The sequence below is a fragment of the Alexandromys fortis genome, unplaced genomic scaffold (genome assembly GCF_014885135.2).
Source record: "Alexandromys fortis isolate MF-2015 unplaced genomic scaffold, M_Fortis_MF-2015_v1.1 scaffold_235, whole genome shotgun sequence".
In the NCBI taxonomy this organism is placed as follows: domain Eukaryota; kingdom Metazoa; phylum Chordata; class Mammalia; order Rodentia; family Cricetidae; genus Alexandromys; species Alexandromys fortis.
This window is the reverse complement of record NW_026068114.1, coordinates 1,714,731-1,733,907: the sequence shown is the minus strand read 5'-3', so window position 1 is coordinate 1,733,907 and position 19,177 is coordinate 1,714,731. Positions and strand designations below refer to the sequence as shown.

Sequence of the window (19,177 nt, the reverse complement as noted above, 5' to 3'; positions counted from 1 at the left end):
GCATTCTAGAAACTGCTGCATTGATTCCTCAAACAACTCAGAAAGGAAAGAGCTGTTGTTGTTGTTGTTATTATTATTACCGCTATTTTATAACAAGGAATATTAAATACAAAGAAGTTTTAAGTAACCACCATAAAGTAGCAGGCTTCTGAATCTAAATTCAGTTCTGATTGACCAGAGCAAAGGGTCTTTATTTGTTACTTCTTCCATTTTTTGAGATTATAATATAATTACAACATTTCTCCCTTCTCTTTCCTCTCTCAAATCCTCCCTAGATCCCTCCTTACTGTCTTTCAAATTCAGGCCTCCCTTTTCCTTAACTGTTGCTGAATGCATATATATCCCTAAATACAACCTTCTCAGGCTGTAGACTGTCACTTGAACATGTTTTTAGTGTGACTAGAGCAATGTTTTCATTTGTTTGTTTTGTTTAGCTTTGGAGGTAGCTCAGGCTAGCCTCAAACTTGAGATTCCCCTGCCTCAGCCTCCAGAATGCTAGGACCACAAGACCTGCTTTTTCTCAGCCAGCACGCTGAGCTACCTCCCCAGAAGTCAGTGGCCTTGGCTTTCTTCACTGTGTAATCCCTCTCTTCCGATAGAAGTGCTAGAGATGTCTCCGTAAAGAGAACTGTGAGCACTCACCCCCCAGTCCTGACTCAGCAAGCACACTGCCAGAGGCAGGCTAGCGTTACCGTTTTAAACGGTCTCCCTCAAGAATATACATGGGCAACCAGTGCTGTCGATCCTCCAAAGGCCCCTGCTGTTCATGCGGACCTAGGAGAGCCGCTGTCCGGGCAAGAGATACACTTGGAATATGGTTACAGATGGCCAGCAACAGGGCTTGGCCTGGACAGCTTACCTTGGCTTTCTTTGGCTGGGGTCCTTCATCATCAACCCAGTGTTCACTTGTCCCAGAGTCAATCAGGTTAGCCTCTGACACTTGCACCGAGAGATTTCTGATGATTATTCCAGTGAAAAACAAGAGGAGTTATGGCTGAGCAAATGTGGTAGCTTTGAACGTTTTACCAGCACACTCCTGGGCTTCCCTCTGACATGGCCTGACAGGGCAGGATGAGCAGTACTTCTTAAAAGTTACATTACTCGTTCCAAAAATTATGTGTAGGTGTCTGTGTGTGCATCTGAGCATGTGAGTTCAGGAGTTTGCAGAAGCCAAAGGGGTCAGCTCCCTGGAGCCTGAGTCACAAGGGTTGTAAGTCTCCTAGCATGGGTGCTGGGAACTGAACCCAGGTCAGTTCATGACTTGACTCCTGAGGTAACTCTTCAGTTCCTACAATCACATTACACAGAGAACAACTGGAAGTCAGTTCTGTTCTCCTACCATGTGGGTACTGGGGCCCAAACTCAGGTCAGCAGGCTTGGCAGAGAGCACTTTCGCCTACTGAGCCGTCTTACCAGCCATGATGGGCAATATCCCCTGTGACATTCCTGAGCATCCAGCCTTTGTTGGCTCACCACCACCAACAGTGTTCTCTAGCTAAGATTCTGAGCACCATCGTAACGTGTGTGCACAGTAAAGTCGAGCTGTGCTCAGAGACTTGGACAAGCCGTGAGGGGCTGTGGTCAGGGTGACTAAAGGCAGAGAGCATAGTATGAAATTATGACTCAGGAAACGATGCCTTTCTGCTCATCTGGGCTTATCCTGTGAATGGTGGCATATTGGCAAACCCTCTTACTTCAGTCCTACAGCATCCTGTCCCACGGGTTCGCGGCGCTTGTGATTGCTGGAGTCTCGGCGAAGGGTGAAGCCCTCAGGCAGCCAGAGGAAGCCGTGCTTGCGCTTCCGTTTCGCCATGATCACCCCCAGCAGGATGATGAACAGGATGACGACAACAGCGACCGCAAGCAGGTAGAGGAGCGGGGCGTTTCTGGGAGCATCGAATTCACCTGAAAGTTCAGAGACAGGGACAACGCTGTAGAGACATGGACTTTTTACCAGCAAGGGTGAGCCCCAGTGAGGTCCTTTCCCAGTCTTTTCCCTTCGACAGCAACGCTACTCACTGACGACAGACACCAGAGGGTAGGACAAGGTCCCTTGGATGGCATGAGAGGCCAGGAGAGCAGCTGCTGCATCCGTGTTCTTGAAGCACTGGTCTGAATCTTGGACACACTGGCGGTTGTCAATTTCCAGAAACACCTTGGAGCTTTGGTATGACAGAGAGGAGAGGAAAATGGGGGATGACGGGAAGAGATGAAGGGTCAGGTCTGGAGGCTCAGTGAACAAGGCTCATGTGACCCCCCTTTCCCTCCTCCTGCATCAAACTTTCCAACCCTGGGCAAGGACTCAGAAACCAGAATCCTTTAGATACTGAACATGGATTCCCACCTGGAGGCTCACATCCTGTAATCTGGATGATGGGGAATAGCTGGTCTACAGAGCTCTCCCCTCTTCTGATGGGGAATAGCTGGTCTGCACAGCTCCCCTCTTTTGGGTTCTAGATCGCATCGCCCCCCACCTCGGCCCACCTGCACAGTGGTACTTAGCGCTTCACTAAAAATATGCCTCTGTAGATACAGTCTGGGCCCACATTCTCTAGGTGCCTGTACCCAGAGCAAGCAGAAGGGCTAAAACTTATAGGATGTCAGCAAACAGTGGGATACGAATGTCAGGACAGCTGTGGAGAACCTCGCTGGCTTGTCGAGCACAGGAACGAAGGGTCTTGAAGGTGAGGCAATAATGATTTCAAAAGATGCATCATGAGTGAAGGTTCTGCGGCAACTCTGGGAAAAAGACTACAAATCCCAGCATTTAAAAAGTTCAACACCTGCCTCCTACTTGCTCTAGCTTATTCCTTAGGATCCTTCAATCAAGGCAGATGTTTGTCCTTACAGCTAAGTGGCAGGGATGTTTGTCTTAATGGAGGCGGAGTCCGTCTAAACTTTTCATTTCGATGGGCTGGCTATCTGCGCTATGGATCAAAGTGCTCATCATTGTGAATCTCTTGGAAGCAGTGGTCCTTTTGGTATTTCTAAGTTCAAAAACTCACACCTACCCTATCGTCTCCTGCTCCTGCTCCTCCGGAAGGGACCTGCGCGACATCCTCTGCTTCTTCAAGGCAGCTGGCTTGTCCCCATAGTAGGGGTATACCATGAGTGCACCCTGAGAGTCTCGTTTAATGCGTAAGTTGGTGTGGAGCAGGGTGCCCAGTGCCCTCAAGAAGCTGCGAGAATCCTGCAGCAGCTGTTCAGGGGGCAGGAGCACCACGATGACCAGGGTGCCCTCTGCCAGGTTCTCGGGCTGGTCCGCAGCGCAGTCCAGCCCATCCCAGCCGCATTCCTCATTGTTGCAGCCTTGGTCACAGCGGTTGTCTTTGAAGTGGTCAGCACAGTACTTGTCATACCTGGTCAGGGGAGAGAAGGACAGGGGAGGGCACTCAGAACACACTGGGGCTCCACTTAGCTTTCCATTTGGGACAACTGTAGGCTTTCCTGTTCCTCTTTTCTGGCTCATTTTCAAGACCCCAATGCCCAGAGAAATGTTCCATGAATCATGTATGCCGACACCACGGGTTCCTCCCGAATGAGGAGTGATATTGTTCTCATCATCCTGCACATGTTTAGTGGGTCAGCCAATTCTATGAGCAGAATTCTCGCTAAGAATGCACATCTGAGGCTAAACTCAGCCTGGCTCAGACTTCCCTCTACTTAATGAGCTCAGTAAGGCAGCAAAGGGTTCTAGAAGCAGAAGATGTCTCAGCTTGTTCCAGACCCTGGACTATCGCAGTGCTCTAGAGAGGAGTGTGCCAATGTGGCCCATTCTTCCTCGCAGAGAGTAGGGGGCAGGGAGATGTTCACACAGGATATGAATGCTAACTCATCTACCCTCCTTCCAATGCCAAGGAAAATCTGGGTGTGGGGGCTGGTGGTGCACGCCTGTAATCCCAGCACTTGGGAAGGTAGAAATATGAGGATCAGGAGTTCAAGATTCGGAAATTTAAAGCCAGCCTATACTGCATGGGACCCTGCTGAAAAAACACACACATGTATGCATGCATACACATAACTGCCACTCAAATGTCAGGCCAAGGGGTCAAAACTCCAAAGGTAAAAGAAATGTAACTGGTCCCCTACACTCCTTTCTTCACCCGCCCTAGCCCCTTGCTATTTGTACCACTTGGTAGAACTTGCCATCTCCTTAACAGAATAGGTGTCTCAAACAGCTACGTATCTTCTGGCAAGATCTTTAACCTTCCAGAAAGATCACTAACAAAACCTACGCCTCACAAAGCTGTCGCGAATTGCTGGCTGTTAAGAGCAATGACTAACAGAAAAGTTACCATATAGACCATGCCTGCACCACTGATGACCGGGAGCCCTAAGAGGTCATGCTCCCTAATCAGACGGAACACCTAGTCTTACAGAAAGGAATGGGCAAAGGGCGAGAGGTACAGACCTGTCCGTCCATCCTGCGGCAGGCTAGGCTGGAGGCTGCCTGAGAGTGGCAGTGCCATTGCCAAGGTTATTTCCCCCAGGAGGTCGCAAGGGCAGCATGTGAGAAGGCAGAGAGAGGCAGAGAGAGGGGATGGTTATGCAGTGAGCAGTCCCGGCCCTCTGTCAGCAAGGAAACACAGGGCAGCGTGTGATGGGACAGGGTTGGCACCATCTGAAAAGCAGGGGCGGCTGGGGCCGCGGCACTAGAGGGGTTAGGAGCAAGGACAGGAGGCTGAGGGTATTAGTGATAGCTCCCTTCAGCTGCCGAAGGTCCGCAGCTCTTACTTGCAGGTCTTGCTGTTCCTCTGGCATTCAAAGTTGTCAAACAGGCACTCTGCGGTGTTGCACAGTTCATCACACTGGTTGTTGATGTATTCCCAGCAGCGGAGGGAGGAGGTGCAGTTGGCCCAGGGGTCCTCCATCGTGAGGGAACAGTCACCTCCATCCCACTGGCAGGCGTGGCTGTTGCAGGGCTCATCGCAGATGCCGTCCCTGGCCTTGTCGACGCAGTACTGGCTCAGGCAGGTAGCTGGCGGGGTGCTGGTGGGGACCGTGTAGAGCTCGCAGTGGCTGCCCCGGAATAGTGGCGGACAGCGGCAGGAATAGTAAGGAGGCTGACGCTGAGGATGGCAGGTGCCTCCGTGCTGACAGGGGCTACTGGCACAACCTGAGTCACAGTCCTTGGGGTTAGGGCAGAAGCAGCGGGGCCCGGAGGCAGTGGTCACACACTGCTCCCCTCTCCGACACTTCACTTTTCCACAGCTGCTCTGGCATTTTGCCCCGGAGAACTCCTGTAAGAAGTGGTAAATGAAGGTGGCTGATAAGACTGAAGAGCTGGCCCCACTCTCCCCTCTACTCGTAGGGAGATCAAGACTGGACACGTGGTTAAGATGGTCTAGGAATGACCCCGTCACATCAGTCAACAGCAGAGGACGAATAAGGTCATTATTGGACAGGTGTCCTCCAGGTGTCACCTCACACAGCACTCTCTGCGTAGGGGACGGCCAGCCTTTGGCAATGACAAAGGTGTCCGCACAGCGGAAGGTTAAAATTAAGCTTTCTTCTAGTTTGAGAAGTTGTTCACTCTCTAATAGTTGCTGCTAAAGAATAGGAGTGAAGAGAGCTTCTCCCAGCATGTGCAGGGAGGCAGTAGCACAGCAAGACTGGGAACATCACACAACTTGTGGCTTTCCCTTAGTGCTCTAAAGGCTAAAAGACAAGACTAGGAAGCTTCGTATCTGAACAACTGAACCCGGGGAGACCCAGACTATCTTCATGGTACTAATCCCTAGCACCCTTCTGGGGGGCTCAGGAACGCAGGCTCAGTCTTAGCTGCACAGAGCATATGGAAGAGGGTGCATCCCTTACATTAGCAGCAAGCCACTTACTGGGGGACACCGACAGATGAAGCCATCAGGCATGTTGCTAGCCACCGCACAAGTCCCTCCGTTCAGGCAAGGCTTCTGGAGACACACATCCAGGAAGGTTTCACAGTGACGGCCTTAGGACGGAAAATAAGCAGCAGTTTTAAGCGACAGTAATAATATTAACTCAGAGACACTAACCCCACCCTCCTGGGATGAGAACCAGCCTCACACGCAGCAAGAGGAGTGGCAGGCCAGTTCTAAGCCGACGAATAGCAAGAAGACACTCAGTGGACCTCAGCACAAAGGGCCTATCACTGCTGGTCTGGTACCGCAGTGTGAGTGTGTACAGTGTTACCGCAGTCACTGCAGTGTGAGTGTGCAGTGTTACGGCAGTCACTGCAGTGTGAGTGTGCTCAATGCTACCAAAGTCACCAAGGTGTAAGGATAGATACTCAATGCTCCTTCACAGTAGGCTTAATATGGTGAAGATGGCAGATTTTATGTGTTGTTTTACCTCAAATGAAAAACATTACTTTACCCAAGCACGTCAACATTTCCTTTTTCACATTCTTGCTGTAGCATGCAATAGTCCACACAGCACACAGGGGTCTCAGGATAAGCAAGGGTAAAGGTGGGCCTGGTCACAACGCCCACAGTGACAGACTTAATTCAAACCGGGACCTGGAGCCTTGACCTAGGTTGGTCTTGGCCTTTTGCAGGCAGCATACAGGGAAGGGTCTGAGAGGCTCTCACCTGTGAAGGCACTGCGGCAGACACACTCGTAGTCATTGGTGCGCTGAATGCAGTCCAGGCTGCCCTCCGAGCTGCAGGGGTTGGACAGGCATTCGTTGATGTCCCCCTCGCACCGCTCCCCAGCAAAGCCAGGCAAGCAGCGGCAGCTGTAGCCTCCAATCCGGTCCACACACTGGCCACCGTTGAGACAGTGGGGGCCTCCAGCACAGTCGTCAATGTTCTCTTCACAAAGAAGTCCTATGGGGGATGGGAGAGACACTGGATTATAAAAGCCTCTCGACCCACCTTTAGCAGGAAAATTGCCCTTATGGGGCTTTAGAAGTTAGCTAGTTAAATTTCTCAGTCCCAGTGGGACCTTTTAAATTGGGCAAGACAGAAAATACCCTTAGCCCACGCCTGCTACCCCTTCCTGGGGAGCAGCATGAGAAGAAAGTGCGCACTGGAGCCTCGTGAGCTCCACTGATCTAGAGCAGCGAGAACGAACAACCCATCTCAAGGGCACGGGCACCAAAGCTCCGTGAGTTTTCTATCATTTATCGACTCCAATTCAAATGTGCAAACAGTGCAAAACAGAAGACACTCCAGTCAACATACAGACGATACTGGAATCCGATCCTGAGCAAGTGTTTTACGTTTTATAAACACTGACTTTTTTTCTTTAAAAGAGGATGCGTGCACTAATTGTTCAGAATATGAAGATCGCTCTAGCTAAACAGTGTACTAAAGATATAAGTAAGTCATCTAGGTAAAGTATCCATGAACACTTTTAGAAAGAGCAAAATCAATGACTACTTCACAAAATAATCCTAAAAGGTTAAAAAAAAAAGTACTTCTGTATGAAAGCCACTTGTATTTTCATATACTTTAAAAGAAGCAAGATATAAAAAGGGAAAGAAATGCAAGATACGCCTCTTGTCACCAGCAATTTCAAAAGGCAAACTGGCCATGAGCATTCTTAACCGATGTGCTACCCTGCAAGTTGTCTGAAGGACACAAAGAGACCTGAATAAATGGAAAACATGTGTGATCTGATGATGTGACTCCTCATGATAAACATGTTATTCACTCTATCGATCCATAAGTGTAATGCGATCTCAAAAAGGTATCAGCAATATTTTTAAATAACAAGCTGATTCTAAGGTTATATAGAAAACAAAACCCAGCCAGGAAAGCACGAAGAAAATTCCTCCACATTTGAAACAAAACTTCTCATGAATGAAATGGACAAGACAGCACCCAAATACACACAGGAACTTATAATTTGATAAACAGTTCCATCTCAGCAGGGAGTTGATGGCATACACCATTAATCCCAGCTCTCGGAGGCAGGTGGCTCTCTGTGAGTGTAAGGCCAGCCTTGTTTACAGATTGAGTTCCAGGAGAGCTACAGAGAAACCTTGTCTCAAAAACCAACCAAACAAAAAAAAAGTTCCATCGCAAATCACTATAGAAAACAAGTCATTTCACACTCACACGGGAAAGGTACTTCAGGGTTCTAGAACAGAATGAGAAGACAGAAAACTGCCTTTATAAATGGATAATACCAACTACCACTCAAATGCAAGCAGCCATTAAAAACATAGATAAATTCAATATGATCAGAAATAATCTCCATGAAGAAAAATCATCAAAAATACATCTGAAAGATGACGACCAGAATATACTGGGAAAATATCTGTATCATATACCAAAGACAGGCAATTTCTGAAAAATATTAAGAAGCAACAATACAATGCAGCAGGGAAAGAGGGTAGAGGCAAATCTCAGAGAGCAAACAAAACCTTTTGGATGAGATGTTCCATCACATAGAGAGGAAGGGGGCAGGCTGGGAGGCTGCAACTGGCCCTGCTACCCAAATGTCAACCCTGTAATGGCCCAGGCAGCAACTCTATTTCTGAAAGCGGATTCTGTAAACTCCACTTCTCTGTATGCAGACACCCCAGTGTCTGTCACTGGAAGACCAGTTAAACACAATACATAGAATCATAACCGGGAAGTCTAAGGCTATGAAAACAACTAAAGAAGTTCCCTATTTGGATATGAAAACATTCCAATTAAGTAAAGAGGTCAAGAGAAGAACAATGTCATTAATACATCTTCAGAGTTAAAAGCAGAGGAAATAAGAACTATCTTTGTATTTGGCTCCAATACACTTAAGGCAAATTTGAAGGAAAACCTTTTAGCCTCTAGAGAGACTCACAAGAAACTAAAAGTGCTGACTGTGTGTGGAAGAGGGAGAACGCAGGGTTGGGGAAGAGGACTACAGGGGGAGGAGCGTGTCCTTTACTGCATGTTTTTCTATGCATGTGTGGATGTATTTATCCAGGTCTCCATGCAGACATGACCTTATCTATCTATTCACAGGTTAAACCGGAAACCAGAGTGGAAGCAAACAAAGCCAGTATGTGTTCCCGGTTTCGTAGGGTATTTGATATGTGGTGCTATGAGCAAAATAAGCACAGAGCAGCCCCTCCCGTGTGGGTCTGCTATCTGTCTTCCAGTGAGAGTAGCCTGACACAAACAGTGGGGATGACAGTGTCCCAGTTAGCCCCAGCACTGGGGAACCGGGAGTGTACACAGGCCAACATCCAACTCTCAGGGGTACAGAGCTATGAAAAAGCACTTTGGTGACTCACTACAGAGTGACAGAACTCCAGAGTCTCCTGGTCTCCTGGAACAGTGACAGAGAGGCCAGACAGGAAGTCAGAACAAATATGCACTGTCCCAGGTACCTACACAAGTACAGAAGGTATGATCCAACCAACAGTCATGCAGGACACACCGAAAGAGACCCACACTCTGTAACAGACCATGAAAAGGCAGTCTCGGAAATATGGCAAAGGAAAGTCATGTATCGTGAGAGATCATCAATAAGAGTAACAGTCAAGTTCTCAGTGAAGACCACAGCCGCAAAAATCCATGAGCTGACACATGTGAGGGGCTGGGGCAGAAAAAGTCACAAAATGCTAAATTATTATTTTAAGATGCCATTAAAAAGTACTTAGCAGGGCGGTGGTGGTGCACACCTTTAATCCCAGCACTTGGGAGGCAAAGGCAGGAGGATGTCTGTGAGTCCGAGGCCAGCCAGGTCTATAAGAGCTAGTTCTAGGTCAGGCTTCCAAGCTACAGAGAAACCCTGTCTCAAAAACAAAAACAAAACAAACAAACAGAAAGTATTTAGGAGCTAGGTGTGGTGGCACATGCTTTTAATCCCAGCACTCAGGAGGCAGAAGTGGGCAGATCTCTGAGTTTGAGGCCAACCTGGTCCACAGAGTGAGTTCCAGTACAGTCGGGGCTATACAGAAAGACTCTGTCTCAAAACACACAAACAAACAAATGAAGAAGAGGAAGAGGAGGAAGAGGAAGAAGGAAGGAAGGAAGGAAGGAAGGAAGGAAGGAAGGAAGGAAGGAAGGAAGAAGGGAGGAAGAGAAGAGAGCAAGAGAAAGAAAAAGAAAGGAAGGAAGGAAGAAGGAAGGGAAGAGAAAGAGAAAGGAAGAAAAACTGATTTAGAAAAGATAAAAATCTTGCTGTCTTAGGAAATGTTCTCCTGGGACTTGATGTGCCTAGCCAGCAGAGTACAAAACCCACATCCTGTCCTAGGTTCCCAGCCTCTACAGACCAAGGAAGAACACTAGTGAGTGATTTAGACACACACCTCTAAGGAAAGTGATGTGTGTCACCTCCAGACTGAATGAAAAACCCCTGCACAGCCCTGTACATCCCTACCTTTCCTGCGGCAGCCATGGAGACTACAGATGAAAAACACAGAGAAAGGTAGCAACTCAACGCCTCCCAGAGTCTGAGTGCCAAACAGCAAACAAAAAAATCCCCCAACAAAACCACCATTGTGTTATCTGAGATAGGATATATATAATTAGCTACCAGAACTGTAGTTTGTCCAAACCAATGCCTTTATTTAAAGGTGTTAACTACCTAGGCATGGTAGTGCATGCCTACAGTGAGTCTGAGGCTGGGGCTACATGGGATTCTGGGACAGAAGGAGAGAGGGAGGGTAAGAGGTAGGAAGAGAGAAGAGGGTTGTGAGAGAGGAGAATGAAGGGAGCGTAAGAGACAAGGGAGGAGGAAGGGAAAAGGGGAGGGAGAGATGGGGAAGAGGAGAGAGGCTGGAGGGAGAGGGGATCTTAGTGGGAGAGGAACTGTGGGTGGAGGAAGAAGGGAGAGGGAAGGAGAAGGGGAAAAGGACAGAGGGAGGGGGAGAGTGAGAAGGGGAGAGGGACTGGGGGCGAGAAAAGGAGATGGAGATGCAGAGGAAAAAAAGAAAAGGATGGGGGAGTGGAAAAGACAGAGACAAAGCAGGGGGGGGGAAGGTTAAAGGAAGAGAAGGTAAAGTGGAAGAGGGAGTATGGATAAAGCCTCCCAAAGAAGACAGAGAATCAATTTGGTTCATACCTTATGCATCTAGCTTTTCAAATAATCAAAAATATGACAGAAATGCCCTTTCTAAAAAGATTGATGGACGAATGGGTGGATGGACGAACAGACAGATGGACAGAGGGACGGACGGGTGAACAGACAGATGAAGAGTAACTGTGACGGGGTGAGCCAGTAATGAACTAGAACCAACTCCAGCGCAGACACGGAATTTCCTATTTCAGTCCAGGGACCAACCCTCCTTTCCATGTAACATTTGTGAGAGCTATAGGCCAACTCTTGCTCCCCTAGCCCCACTCTACTCTAACTACCCCTTAGTGGGGTATTCTGTGCTAATTTAGCCAATTTTGATCTCTAGGAAGAAAAGTTATCCAAACCCACTGACACAGAGCCTCCCTGAAAGTCTGCTCTGTTTGAGGCTGCCTGAACTTATGGCTGCTGTCAGTGGCATTGCCCACCTGTTCACAGGCATCTTCAAACAAGCCATACCCTTTCCAGAAGACAGTGTGTAGGAAGTGGCAATACCCAGAGCAGAGAGATGGGTGAACCATCCAGTCTAGGGGTGCGTGTCAAGGCCTTACTACAGGTATACACAGCCTTCTGTCAGCGGCCTCCTTGGGACAGCAGCCAAACACTTCCATCTCATTGATTCCTTCACCTTACGGAAACTAGACTTGGCTAGTTGAAAAAAAAAACTAAAGAGCAGGCCTATGTGGCATTCCCGTGTGGATTCCCGTTTTAAAAGAGATTATGAGTTGTTTCCACTTGAAGCACCAAGGAACCTGCTAGCCAGGCTAATTTTGTTGTGATGCTACATCCACTCTGCATTCTCTTCCCTGTAACATAAGCTACGAAACAACCGAAGACCTGAAAACACAAACCACAGCTGGCAGGAGGGAGAGGAGGAGAGAGAATGGAGAGTTGAGGGCTACAGTGAAGCTGGGTTATTTTTGCTGCTGCTTTTTTTTTTTTTTTTTTTTTTTTATCGTCTCCATCTTTACAATGCTTCAACACCGAGAACGGATTGGAAACGAAAGAGTGATGCTTGACGACATACCCCGAGTGCCTGGTGGGCACGAGCACTTGAAATGGTTCACAAGGTCGATGCAGGTGCCTCCGTTCTGGCACGGCTGGTTCTGGCACTCATCCACTTCATACTCACAGTTGACACCCTGATATCCGGGAACACACTGCCACGAGAGGGGACATGAAGAATGGGGTCACTGCTGGAAACAGGCCCGAGTGCCGGTGTTTCATTGACTTGGCTTCCCACCCCACTGTCAACGGTGCCGTCTCTCTGCAATCGTCACTCTCTGAGGCTTCCCTGTGGCCTCCCTGTGCAGGGCCATGTTTACCCACTACTCTGCCAGCCACGGGGGAAAGCCACTGTAAAGGAAGCCAAGGACTATGTGTACTGAGGGTTATTTCCATGACACTCCCCTGAGCAAACTTCCATGGCTGTGTACTGTGTGTGTGGGTAAGACACTGTACCCACTGTATGCTCGTGTGACAGGGGTAGTGGCAGGGGCAGAAAAAAGGTGAGGCTGAGTGGCTGTGGATGATGGAGGGATTGGGAGAAACTCAGAATTGATGAGGGGAAAGTCAGCTGTGGGGAGCTTCACTTAGGCACCACCATGCCAACTCAGACAAGACCACCCAGACTAAGGGGAGGAGAAAACTGCCAAAGAGGGGAACCACAGAGGAGCGTAAGGCTCTAGGTGGTGACAGTGGCCCAGCAACAGCAGTCTCGGGTGAGTGAGCTCCCCAGGGCAGTGCTGGCTCCTTGAACTCCAGAGTTGATCTTATCTATGATGCACAGTGGGCCATTTTGCAGGCTATGCTAGGCAGGCAGCATTAAATGATAGAATTCTGCTCATTTGGGTTATGTTTAAAAAAAAAAAAAAACACATCTGTGTCAAAGTTTGAGTTCAGCCCTGACAGGCTCTGGAACTGCCCGAGCCCGGCTTGCCGGGAGAGAATACTGGGACAGCAGCAGAGAGAACACTGTGCTGTTGCTTGGTGGACTAATGGGTGTCAAGTTCCTGCTCAGACACTGAAAAAGACACCTACTTAAACACCACACATGGTGACACTGAGCATGGGGCTATGGGACAACAGGTGAGGCCACACTTTTTTTGAGAGAATTATTAATTGACTGATGAACCTAATTGCTCTTCAAGAAGTATCAGGGACAACTGTACTAGGTGAGCCTGCAGGACACCTACACAGGCAGCAGGTCCGTTAAGGGGGAATGGTTCCAGGCCTCTATAAAATCAGAGCTATGTGAAATCATGGCTGGCAAAGACTACAACAATGAGGGTTGAAAATTTATAATCTGTAAGACACAAACTGCTGAACTCAGTAGCTATGTTTTCAACACAGGCCGCTCTCTGGGGAGCCCTCAGGCCTCTGCTCATCTGCTCACCTCACATCTGTATCCTCCTATGAAGTCAGTGCAGGTGGCACCATGCTGGCATGGATTGGACGCACACTCGTCCAGCTGCTCCTCACAGTAGCTCCCCGTGTAGCCCAGTGGGCACTGGCAGTGATGGGTGTTGCCAGCGTTGATACAGACGCCTGAGTGCTGGCACAAGTGTTCAACAGGTACTCCTGGACACCAGGTGACAAAAGAGTGTGACACACAACAGGTTCACAGCATCAAGCGAGTGGGCCCCAGTTAGTGCTGGCTTAGAGTTTCTTCACTCTTGCCTAGCTCCTCCCAATCCTCCACAACTGACTTGCATTAAAAAAATAAACAAGTTCTCAAAGTGGAATCTGTCTTAATTTCATTTCAACCGTCTTTCTCTTAGCGATCTCTAAATGTTCCTCTAGCCTTTCTCCAGAACCTCGTCCTTTCGGTACTCTCTGTCCCCAACTGGCCAGCACAGATGTCAGTCAGCACCTGATGCTTAGGGGCGGAGCTCACCTTTCTGCAAGGCTGCCGCCTTACAGGACACATTGAGCACATCACAGTATGCGCCGTCCCATCCCGGCGGACACAGGCAGTGGGGCCTCGCCTTTTCCTGAACACAAGTTCCTTTGTTTTTACATGGAGACCTGCTGCAGAGGTTCACCAGGGTCTGAAGCAGAGTCAAGGGTGCACAGGCGTCAAAATCCAGATACCAGAAATGAAGTCGCTAAGTTACAGTGTGCCAGGAGGAGCCAAAGAAAAGGACTGGTTTCCAAAAGAGAGGGAAGCCCTCATCCAAGCCTTAAACTGGGCCAGTTGTCCTAGATGCACCTTGTCGTTTCTCTAGTCTCATGACTCTGGACAGCGTCGTTTGAAAAGTCCTTACCCTAGGAAACTAGGAACATCAGAGGCTCAGTAAGTTGTTATTCTTAGAGCATTAGATATGCCTATGTGAGCATAAATGGCCACCCTGCAAGGCTGGGAAGTTACAGCCACTGCCTGGGCCCATGCTTCCTATGCTAGCCCTATAGGAAATCCACATGCATCTTGACCAGCCTATGGGGAAGATGGGTAGAATGGTCTAATTCACAAGCCGAAACTGTCCAAAACCTTATCTGAAAAACATGAGACAGAGAGGGGGGCTGTGTTTCTGACATCGACTGCTGCTTGGAAGAAGGTCAGTGGAGGCCGGGAGGGGCAGGACCAGCTCTCACCACCTGCCAGTGGGAGCAGCCACCTGCCAGAGGATGCTGCTGGATGTGGAGGTGGCTGCTGCATGTCCAGTGTAACCAATGCACTCTGTAACCAGTCACTTAATCGTGAGCTCTTCCAGGTCTGCTATTCTTAGAGCTGAAGAGGTAAAACTGCATAAATGTTGAAGGCATAAAGCAGAATAAATTAACACTTGGTCTGCGACTTCGGTTAGGGGGTCAGGGAGAGGGCTGTTTCTCATCTAGGAACTGAAAGTTAGTTTCCTATGAGGAGTTGTTCCATCCTGAGATTATATAAAAATTTGTGTTTATATATTTGAATTTTACAGAGCGATAGCTTTCTTATGATTATATTCTAACACTGCAAAGCATTATCCTGTTAGTTATACCTGCTATTTACTGATTTTATTTTGATTGTTCTGTCCTGTAAATATTTGAATATGAGCTGATCCTTAAAGGCTCATGTACTGAGGTTTGGTTCCCAAAGGTGATATTATTTTTGAACAATTCTGAAAACTAGAGGGAGTTTAAAGCTGGAAATGTGGGTCACTGGGGACATGTTTGGGGAGGGGCTACATCTTGTTCTTGGCTTCCTCTCCCTGCCCCATCTGCCTGCTTCCCTCCCTTCCTCTCTCCCTTCTCCTATCCTTCCCTATCCTTCTCTCCTTATCCCTCTCTGCTTCATGGCCACCAAGAGGAAAAGACTTCCACATCGCTCCCATGACTATGACACTTACCCTTGCCTCAGGCCCATAAACAAAGCACCAGCATGGCCTGAAAAATGCCAGCCCAAATAAAGCCCCTTTAAAGTTGTTTTCCTCAGGGATCTGTAACAGCAACGAGGCGCTAACACACCTTCCTCCCTGTACTTCTACTGTAAAAGACAGGTATGCCGTCACTGTTGGCCATTTTTTCCTTTAGCTCTTGGTAAACCTCTTCAAAAAAAGCCATTAGCTTGCTGACCAATATCATTTTGCTGGTGTCACCAGTCTGGAATCTTCTAGCTATCAAGGTGGCCCAGAGTGATTTCAGGAACCACCTGAGATCCACAGTCCTCTATTTGGAATGGTTCATCCTGCCCAGACACTAGACAGAGTCCCCAGTTACTGCGGGGAGCTGGGCAAGCATGAGGGAAGTGGAGTACCTGACAGTTTTTGCCGGTGTAGCCCAAGGGGCAGGTGCAGCGGTAGGTACCCAGTCCGTCAACGCACGTGCCCTCATTCAGGCACGGGTTAGAGTTGCACTCATTGATGTCATGGAGGCAGAAGGGACCCGTGAAACCCACAGGGCACAAGCAAGAGAAGGAGTTGATTCCGTCAACGCACGTGCCACCATTGAAACAGGAGCTGAGGAGCAAACGGGAGACAACATCAGCCATGCCATCTGCAGGGCTGACCTGCTACTGCAAAGATGGCTTCTGGGGCGGTATAAGGCAAACACCTCCGAGACTCTGATCCCTGTGCCCAGTAAGTTTTACAGCTTTCTAAACTAGACCAAGGGTCTGAGGTTCAGTGAGTACTGACTATTTCTCTACCACCCCTCCTAAGAGCATTTAAATGACAGAGCTGTTTAGAATCCTAAAAAGGACAATGTTTCCAGGTTTTACTCAGTCCTTCTGCTGTTTTCTACATAGCATATTTTAGCATTAAATCGATCTGTTTTAAATGAAGACTCCTAAATAGCTCTTCACTCTGAATTTCTTTTTGAAAGAGAAGGAAAGCATTGCTAAAATAATACAAAAAAATCAAACAAACTTTCCAAAAACTACTTAAACAGTGGTAACAGATCTTCAAAGAAAGAGAAATCTTTAGGTCACCTGCCAACTGGAACAAAGAGACCATGGAAGAACAGAACAGAGTTGACAGCCCTTCTGCAAGACATAAGTGATGTTCTGTCCCACTAAGCGTTTCAGCCTCTGACCTTTGACATTCTGATTACATGTCTTTCAAACACTGAGCAATGTGAGAGGACTGTGGAGCCAGCGAGTCCTGGCTCTACTATTCTAGCCTTGTGCCGTGAGGGCTCTTCCTTACTCCCCTTCTCTGGACACGTGGCAGCCGACGTGCGCCATGCTCGTGCTCCGCTCACCTCTCAGTGCACTCGTCAATGTTGTTTTCACAGTGGACACCGTGGAATCCCGCAGGGCACTTGCAGGTGTAACTGTTGACGTAGTCAGAACAGGTCCCCCCATTCTTACAGGGCTCACTCAGACACTCGTTCATGTCTGTCTGGCACTTATCCCCAATGAAGCCGGGAAGGCACAGGCAGGAGAATGCATTCACTCCGTCCAGACAGGAGCCTCCGTTCTGGCAAGGGTCTGAGCCACGACAAGAGAAGCTGAACTCAGACCAGCAGCATAAGCTTTATTGTAAACTTGTGAAGCCAATGACCCGGACCAAGCCATACCCTTAAGGAGCACAATTCCAACTTTCATAGTTGGCCTCTTTACATTTATTTTGACATGACTCCTTATTTATGAGAAATAAATTCGGCTAACAGTTGCCTAAGATTTTATCTGTTTGCTAATTAAGATCAATTTAACCTACATGAACACATTAATTTACAAAACGTGCACTGTCTTCTACATATATGTAAATCCATTATGTGGCTTAATACACTCATTATCAGGAATATTAACTAGTATTTTCCAAAATGTGTTCATGGATGTTGGGGAGCAGAATATAAATTCAGTCTGTCCCAAGACCACTGTATGAATCAGTCACCTTCCTGGGCTTCTCTCTCACTTTCTTCTTATTTAACTTCTAGGCAGCCTCAGGACACAAAGAGGTTCTTAAATTATTTTTAAAATTGCATATTTAATCTTCGAGTGCTTCCACTCACAGTACTGTCAACAGACTGAGTTATAATCGTGCCGGGGCGCTGTGCAGTCTCATGGCACAGAGATTAGAGCAGGAGGCTGCTAGAGCTGCTGGCCGGCTGGACATGAAGCTGGGATTGCAGCAACCAACACAGATGTGAAATGAAAATGTAAGAGTGAACGGAAAGGTCAGGCTGGCCCTGCTTTAACTCGACACAAGCCGCACCATCTGGGAAGAAGGAACCGAAGTTAAGAAAACGCCTCCATCAGACTGGCCTGGAAGCAACTCTGTGTCTTTATTAATGATGAATGTGGAAGGACCCGGGCCCACTGCGATCCCTGGGTTCTATAAGAAGGCAGGCTGAGCCAGCCAGGGAAATAAGGTAGTAAGCAGCATGCCTCCATGGCCTCTGCATCAGCTCCTGCATGCATGTTCCCGCCCTGATTTCCTCAGTGATGGACTGTAAGCAGTAAAATGAAATAAACCCTTCCTTCCCCAAGGCGCTTCCAGTCACAGAGCTTCAGAGCACTAGAAACCCAGCTAAGACGGAATCTTTGAAACGTTTTACCAAAGCTCAATCTAAACCAAACTAAAATAATTTAGAAGTTAAAGGGCTCAAAATGACTAATTTTAAAAAGGTTAAAGATCTGTCAAGGAAAAAAAAAAAAGATTCCACGCTTCACTGTTTGGAACAGGTACACATCAGTTATACACAATGTCTTCAAGAAAGAGCGGAAAGGATGTTGCTCTGAAGAAACGGGGCAAACCTTAGGGGCTTCGGATATGTGGACCATACACTACAAAAAAATGATCAAACACTGTGTCATCAATATTAAAATCTATCCCTTTAAAACAAAAAACCCAACGTGTTTGGAGGAAATAGTTGTAAAGCAAACACCCAACAGTGGATTTAAATCTAGACTATAGCTGGGCGGTGGTAGCGCACGCCTTTAATCCCAGCACAGAGGCAGGCAGGTGGATCTTTGTGAGTTTGAGGCCAGCCTGGTCTACAAGAGCTAGCTCCCAGATAGGTTCCAAAGCTGCAGAGAAACCCTGTCTCGAAAAACCAAAACAAAAATAAATAAATAAATAAATCTAGACTATGATAAACTAAATAATAAGATAAACAGCCCAACAAGCATTTTGGAAACAGGTAAAAGACTTAAGTGGAAATTCCACCAAAGATTTGCTCACAGACAAAGAACATGGGCAAAGGTACTTGGCACCATCATCAGGAGGGCCAGACCAACGAGATGCCAGTGCACACACGGTACAGGAGCTAAAGCCGGAACCACTGACTGCCTCAAGTGTTCCCGGACATGGTGTTTAACCAGCACTTCTGCATAGTTCTAGTGGGAATGAGGTGGTACAAGCCCCTTAGAAAATACTGTCATGATGTATCGGTAGGCACACAGGTACCGCATGGTTGGTTCATTCTACACCCAGGGGTTTATTTCAGAGAATGAAACCACATGTCTACACTGTTGTCGTTAACACCTTTACCTATAATACCTAAAAACTGGAAAAATCAAACAAGTAAACAATAAATAGCACAGGTAAAAATAATCCAAAAAAAGTTTAAATACAAAGTTCTCCAAAATCTGAAACTCTCTGAGGGTCAACATCACGCCACAAGTACAAATAAAATAAACCACAGTCAACCTGCAGGTGCACTGAAAGAATTCACACAGCGCTTACATGGAGCTGTCTGCAGGCTGTGCATGTAAGATATACATAGAAACATGAACAAATTTCATGCTTCTACTTGGGTCAAA

General features: G+C 47.7%; 1 protein-coding gene across 1 annotated transcript in view; it reads right to left on the bottom strand.

Annotated features, from left to right (window-relative positions):
• The window catches only part of LOC126490096 (notch homolog 2 N-terminal-like protein A), a 137,398-nt gene that overhangs the window by 9,340 nt on the left and 108,881 nt on the right, over positions 1–19,177 (bottom strand). Inside the window, exons 18-29 of the mRNA XM_050124779.1 lie at positions 16,672–16,900; positions 15,728–15,929; positions 13,889–14,042; positions 13,388–13,572; positions 12,020–12,152; positions 6,570–6,806; positions 5,838–5,950; positions 4,735–5,240; positions 3,012–3,359; positions 2,020–2,162; positions 1,695–1,905; positions 860–956 (exon numbers count right to left, since the gene is read on the bottom strand). The gene's annotated coding sequence lies outside the window, so the exon portion shown is untranslated. The remainder of the gene's footprint in view (positions 1–859; positions 957–1,694; positions 1,906–2,019; positions 2,163–3,011; positions 3,360–4,734; positions 5,241–5,837; positions 5,951–6,569; positions 6,807–12,019; positions 12,153–13,387; positions 13,573–13,888; positions 14,043–15,727; positions 15,930–16,671; positions 16,901–19,177) is intronic.